Raw genomic sequence first — 7,135 nt, 5'->3', positions numbered from 1 at the left:
GCTGGGTCAAGCCCACACACCTGTGCGTTCCCGGGACTGACAAATGCCTTGAGAGAAAATAGCTGGCAATCATCAACTCACCTCAGAATTGTTCTCCCTCTAGAATTTAGTTCATTTCATCCTCATTGCTTTCACAGCTCTCAGATGCTTTTGAAATGACTTTTGTAATATTTTCCATTTGCTCGAGTAAGAATAAGAATATTGACCTATCACATCCTCCTCAGAAGCACAATCATCTTTATATAATTTCTCATCTTTACAACTTTGGATTTCCAAAAGGATCTAACAGAACTGAGATATATCTGTTATGCCAGATTTGCCTGCTTTGCAACCTTAACTGGGCCAAGTTTGCCATTCTGTTGTGGAGGGCAAAATGTTATTTTAGTGATACAGCAAAAGTAATATGGCCAAGCTTTAGGGTTTTGTGGCAAAGGGTATATTTTTGTAGCATGAAGCAATAAAACCCAGACAGTCTAGAGTCCTGGATTCTCAACTTTTATGCTCATCGGGTTTTGCTTTTTCATTTCTCCTTTACCATCCCAAGATGGGAAGTGGTGGGTGAGGTATTTGTTTACTAGTTTACCATCTGTCTAAGTGACTAGACTCCGTGAGAGCAGGGACTTTGTTTTGCATGCTATTTTATCTTCAGTATCTGGTACCGTGCCTCACCCACAATAGCTGCCCAAATGATTTGAATCAATGAATGAATACCACTAAGTTCTTTTACAGGCTTTTATTAGACAAGTAACCCGAACAAATGCCTAAAAGTAAAAGAGGACGTTATTAGAAGTTATTGACAATAATTGATACATAACATGACTGTCAGAAACTTGAGAAGTACTTCAGCAATAACTTTGATCTAACAGAAATAGAAGTTCAGGGATATATTCTACTTTAGAATAAAATAAGTATCATTTAGAATATCCTAAAGTTATTCAAAATCCAATACCTTCCATCCAAGTATGTTAGTCAGCATTCCATCACTGTTACAAAACACCAGAGGAAAACAACTTAGAGACGGGAAGATTTATTTTGGCTCATGGTTTCAGAGGTTTGAGTCCATGGTCACTTGATTCCAGTGATTCTAGGTCTGTGGTGAGACAGAACCTCATGGGGAAGGTTGGTCAAGCAAAGCTGCTTTATTCGTGCAGCCAGGAAGGAGAGGGAGAGAGAGGGGGACAGTCCAGGGACAAAATATGTCTTTCAATGTATGTTTCCCAGTGACTCAGCTCTTCCAACTAGGCCCCACCTTCTAAAATTTCCACTTCCTCACACTAGCCAGGGACCAAGCCTTCCACACATGAGCCTCTAGGAACATCCCAGATCCAACTGTAATTCCACGTAACCAGAATTTCTTGGAAAATTAACTACAAGAAAAAAATTTCAAAGTGTAAATAGTCTTGGAAGTATTTTCAACTTCCATTGCTAAATATAGTTATTGATCCCTTGGAAGACAGCCTGGGAACTCCAACAATAGTTATATTTACACATTAATGCTAATTAGATCATACAAAGTGAACCAAGGGCAGAAGTTATTTTGAGTAAACTATGTATTATTTATCACTTGATTCCTCTCCCCCCAGAGAATACTGTTCAACAAGATCATTTGTAAAAGTAGCAAAATTTTCTTAAAAATTACAAAGCAATATGAATGAACGATTCTTACTAATAATTGGGCTAGAAAACAAATCAATTTTAGGTGAAAAACATAATGTGTAAACACGCACTTTTTTGTTTGTTTGTTTTAGTTGTAGATGAACACAATGCCTTTATTTTATTTATTTATGTGGTGCTGAGGATGGAACTTAGTGCCTCACACATGTCTACTGCTTAGGCCCCAGCCTCAGCCCCACATTTTTTAAATATTGAAAATGTTCAATGACATCAGGAGAGTTGGCCATAAAGGATGATTAGCGTTAAATAGGTTTAGAAGTCCATCACCTAACACTTTAATCTTCTAATTCAACCATAAATGAAGCAATCATAAGAGAATTAGAATACAGAAAAACAGCATAGGCTTTGGAATAAAACAGTTCTAAATTCTAATCTTTGTCCTTCTGTCATTAGCAATTTAACTAACTTGTCTGGACCTCGCTGTCTTTATTTTTTTTTTTAAAGAGAGACAGAATTTTTAATATTTATTTTTTAGTTTTCGGCAGCCACAACATCTTTGTTGAGATGTGGTGCTGAGGATCGAACCCGGGCCACACGCATGCCAGGCGAGTGCGCTACTGCTTGAGCCACATCCCCAGCCCGTCGCTGTCTTTATTTGTAATATGGGACTTTTTGAGAGAACCCAGAGGAGTCATTTGTCTTATAGATGTGCACTGGTAGAAATAGCAAGGAGTTAGGAAAAGAGGAACCATGTAGAGCAGCCAGAGGACAGGGAGAGGCAAAGACAAAACAAGGAGAGAATGCAAACAGAACTAGGGCAGGATTTTCATTCTTTTAACCACAAGATTGAGAGATCTCAGGAGCAAAGTGAGACTCTGGCCAGGTAGAAGTAAAATAAAGACTCTGGCCAGTCAAAAGTACACAGTTGGACCGTACACCAGATCTCCCTGACAATAGAATCTTTGCATTCACATAATGACAATACAAGGAAAATTATTCCTAGTAATTGAATGAGCTTTGCCTTCCAGAATTATCTGGGAGGGAGTTTGGAACTCAGACAAAAATGTACATCTGCAGGGAGGGCTTATCTTGTGGCTGAGGACTGGGAGAACATCTGGTACTGAGACCCGCTGCCATTGGGCTGACTTAGTGAGAGTCAGTATAGTAATAAATCACATAGTTACACCTCTTCATTTTACTCTGTCTACTCAGACCCGTGTTGGAAGAAAACCCCGGAAATCGGGAGCTTTCATCTGGGAAATGGAAAGCGTTCAGTTTCCAGCACCATCTTATAGAGATTTGAACATCCAGTCCTCCATGGAGGGCTCCCCCAACCCTTATAAGTGCTTTGGAGGGGGCCTTCCAGGGGTTTGGAGGAAGGTGCAAGGTAGGTCCCTGGGGATTATAGTGTCAATCTTATAATGGAGTGCCATGAGAATTATTTGAGAAAATATATTATAAAAGGACTTAGCATGAGTGCCTGACAAGTGTTGGCTTCCTCACCACCACTCTGTCAGCATTTACCATGAGCTACACTTCACTCTCCCTGAAAGTATCAATGGTGTATCACTCCCCCTTAAAATACAAAGTGGTATTTTAAACCTTGACCTACCCATAGAGGCAGCATTATATACATGTGTTTATAGGGTACAAAAAAAAAAAAAAAACAGATAAACCAATATATTTGCCTTACAAGCTGGTTTCAAGTTTGAACTTCTTACCCAAAATTCAATCCTTAATATTTGGGGTCTGGGAATTTTCAAGCGAAAGCATTAAAAATATCACATTTTGATAATAAAGAAAATTATTTATAATTTTAATCATTGATATTCGCACCCTTCTTGCCTACTGGATACTGCACCAGGAGAATGTTTCTTGATAAACCACACGTGAAAGTCCATGGTTCCTTGAAAAATTCTGTTGTAGTTATTGTTGAGTGAAGGAATGAATTCATGAATAAAGAGAAAAAGGCAAGTCAGTTAAGAAACTATTCCTACCTTGAAGATTTCAGACGTAGGTCTCCAGAGATCTTTACCTCCCTTTTCAGTTCTAAATATTAAGCAAACTATATAAAATCAGGTTCTCATGGAATTTGACTAAAACCTAAAGTATTTTTGCAAGAGACAGTAGTAAGATTTAAAAAGATTATGGGGAAGAGTCTGTTGTGGTGAAATCAGTGTACCATAGTTATTAGAGAATTTTAAACGGCTGTGATCTTTAAAATAAAAGATTGCATTTTACTACAGAAACTGAAAATGCCATTAACTGCACAAGCATTTAATTATTTCTGGCCTCAGGATTTTGTAATGGATTTTGCTTTTGCTAAGAAATAAAATTTTAAACCATTGTAAGCTCTATTTTCCCAAAAATATTTCAGTTGTTCACTATACATCAAGAACATGGACAAGGCTGAACTTTGTGGATTGCATGGCTAAGGACTTATAGGGCAAATAGTTGCTGTCCCAAATAACCTATAATGTTTCAGACACAGGGATACAATGAGTATGCTGAATAATCTATAATTTTTCACACAGAGATTCAAAAAGTCACTAAAAATAAAAGTTGATTGCTCTTTTCCTGAAAATGGATTCTTAGTAGCAAGTGATCAAAATACACAGTAAGCTGGTTTACAGAGAAATAAAGAGAAAGAGAAGAATAATAGAAATTTATTGACTTAAATACGTGAGTAGTATGGAATTGGGTCTCACTTCAGACATGGTCAAATTCTGGGCTTCCAATGATTATATTAGGAAAAAGGATTCAATTTTTTTCTAGTTTTAACTCAGATTTCTTTGTATTGTCTGAACGCTCAAACAGGTTCTTTTATACAAATATATATACACATGTACATATACTTTTAAATTCACACATAGAAATTGTACACATTTATGGGATACAGGGTGACATTTCACTATGTGTAATGATCAGATCACAGTTCTTTGCATAGCTATAATCTTAAGACATTTATCATTTCTTTATGTTAGGGACATTCAAATCCTCTCTACTATCTATTTTAAAACACTCAATTCATTGATTATTGTTAGACTGTGCTGTGGCCTTTATAACCTCTAGACTTACATCCTCTCAATCTGAAATCAAGCAGAGAGCCAGAGAAAGAACCAGAACAAGAGAGAGAGAGAGAGAAGCATATTTTTTCCTAGTAATTGCAACAACAAAATTCCCAAATCGAGTCTCCTTGGGCTAGCTGGAGTAATGTGCCCAATGACATTCAGGATGCAGAAGCATTTTTTTTTTTTTTGGCCAGTTTTACATGATAATATCCCAGAGGTCATAGGGTACAGAATAAGGAGTGAATTCCTACCCAAATGATGTCATTTACTTACAATTATAGTAGTGAGGTATGTGTGTCTTCCATCCCAGGCCTCACACTCCATCATCTGTGTTGAAATTCAATTTTTGAGAAAATCACTTCTAAGTAGCCAGTCAGTTTACATTGTTATGCCAGTGATACATACCTAGCTTTATCTCCTTCTCAAGCTTATCACAACTTGGTTTGCTGTACATTAAAATTTGGCTCTGCAGGGAATGCCACAATAATTTGTGTTGTTGCAGGAAGGAAAAATATGTGGTAGAGATAACATCGGGAAGATGTGCGTAAGTGTGCTTTGAGGGATGAGACTGATTCCTCCATGCATGGAGCTTAATTAGATTCTAAAGTTTGCTCTTGCTATAAAGCACGATTATAGAAAACTTTGGGACACCAGTATATGCTTGTATTTCTGTTGCTAACAGATAAAGGAAATAACATATTAATATATTTTTTAGTAAACTTGTCAGCTTGGGAACATATTTCATTTATCATGACACAGATGTCAAGGGTCAGTCCAACAGTTACATCAGCAAAGTTGCCTCCAGACGCTTTGTCAAGGAAGGGCATTAGTACTATGTAGAATGGTAGTAAGAAGAATGTCGATTTGGAATTGTAGGACTGGATTTGCATCATGGCCCTACACTCTCTATTGATAAGGTGCTAGACAATTTACTTAACCATGTGAGCCTCCATTTATTCATTTATAACAACATCTGTTCTACCTCATGTACAAGGCTAGTGTGAGGTTTGAATGAAATAAAGCTCACGTGTATCTATGTCTCTCCTATAAATGAAATGGCTCAGAAGATGTGTCTTATTAATCTTTTTGAGTTCCAGTGCCTAATCCCTTGCCTGGCAGACAAAGTACACTTAACAAATACTTGTCAGGTGAATAAAATAAATAGATGAACAAATAATAAAACAGCAAATATTATTTAGCACTGGCTCAGAGAATTTCTTAGATTAAGCAATAATTTAACAATATTTCAGAATTTAGGATCACCATATTTAATTCTGCACATTTTTCCCTGATTTTCTCCTGGTATAAAGGAAGCAGAATTTTAAGATTTAGAAAGAATAGTGATTCCTTTAGCAAAATAATATTCAAGAAAATTACTGCTCTCCTAGCTCAAAGAGAAACGTTAATTAGTTAAGACACAGGCAAGATGCAATATAGAGAGCTTATAAGAGTGAATTATATTATAATTAACACTTAGTAATCCCTCTAAATTTTAGAGCATGACTGTCTTGTTGCAGAGGTCTTTGAATTATTTAAAGTATTTCTGAAGGAAGCCTTTGAAATCCCTGGAGATGACTTTTTATCTTTTCATAAAGCTTCTTTCTACTCCCATCTAGATTCTCTACACAAGCTCATATGACAGAATTTATGTGATCTGTAGTCTGGGAAAACAGGAATGGGCTTAACTGAACCTGAGATTAATCTGAGATTATGTACATTGATAACAACGAGGCAGTCCCCACCATGGAAAAAAACATTCCATATATCTAATTGTGAGATTTCCAGAATTATAGATCCTAAGCAGTCCATTTTATCACTGTTTCACCTTGCTTTGTTTAGGTTTTGTTTGAGTGTTCCCAGAGAGGAAATTACTCCTTGATTACTGTGGGGATTTGGGGGGGGGCGGGGGGTGCAGGAGGGGAAGAGGGGATAGAGTAGTGGGATTGAATACAGAGGGGCTCAACCACTGAGCCACATCCCCAGCCCTCTCTTATATTTTTTATTTAGAGACAGGGTCTCCCTGAGTTACTTAGGGTCTCTCTTGCTAAGTTGCTGAGGCTGGCTTTGAACTCATGATCCTCCTGCCTCAGCCTCCCACCAGTTGAGATTACAGGCATGCACCACCATGCCTGGCTGATTACTGTTTTTAAAATAAGGTAAACATAGATCCTAATATGCATTTGTGTTTAAATGGGGAGTAAATGCCATAAAAGGAGGGGAGTAAGGCCAAAAGGACTTTGAGACAGCTACTATAAAATATTATATTCTTATTCTTGCTTCTTCTGATTAAACACATTTGTATTCTATTACTGTTGGCTATAGCCAAACAGAAACCATAATAGAAATATTCTCATATGTTTGTCCAACCACAAGTACAAGAGTGAACAAACTTCCAGCAAAAACCTCTATAGATGTCTCAGGGATGAGGGATACATGGAACTACAAAGAGA

The sequence above is a fragment of the Ictidomys tridecemlineatus genome, chromosome 1 (assembly GCF_052094955.1).
Source record: "Ictidomys tridecemlineatus isolate mIctTri1 chromosome 1, mIctTri1.hap1, whole genome shotgun sequence".
Lineage (NCBI taxonomy): Eukaryota > Metazoa > Chordata > Mammalia > Rodentia > Sciuridae > Ictidomys > Ictidomys tridecemlineatus.
This window is presented reverse-complemented; position numbering follows the sequence as displayed.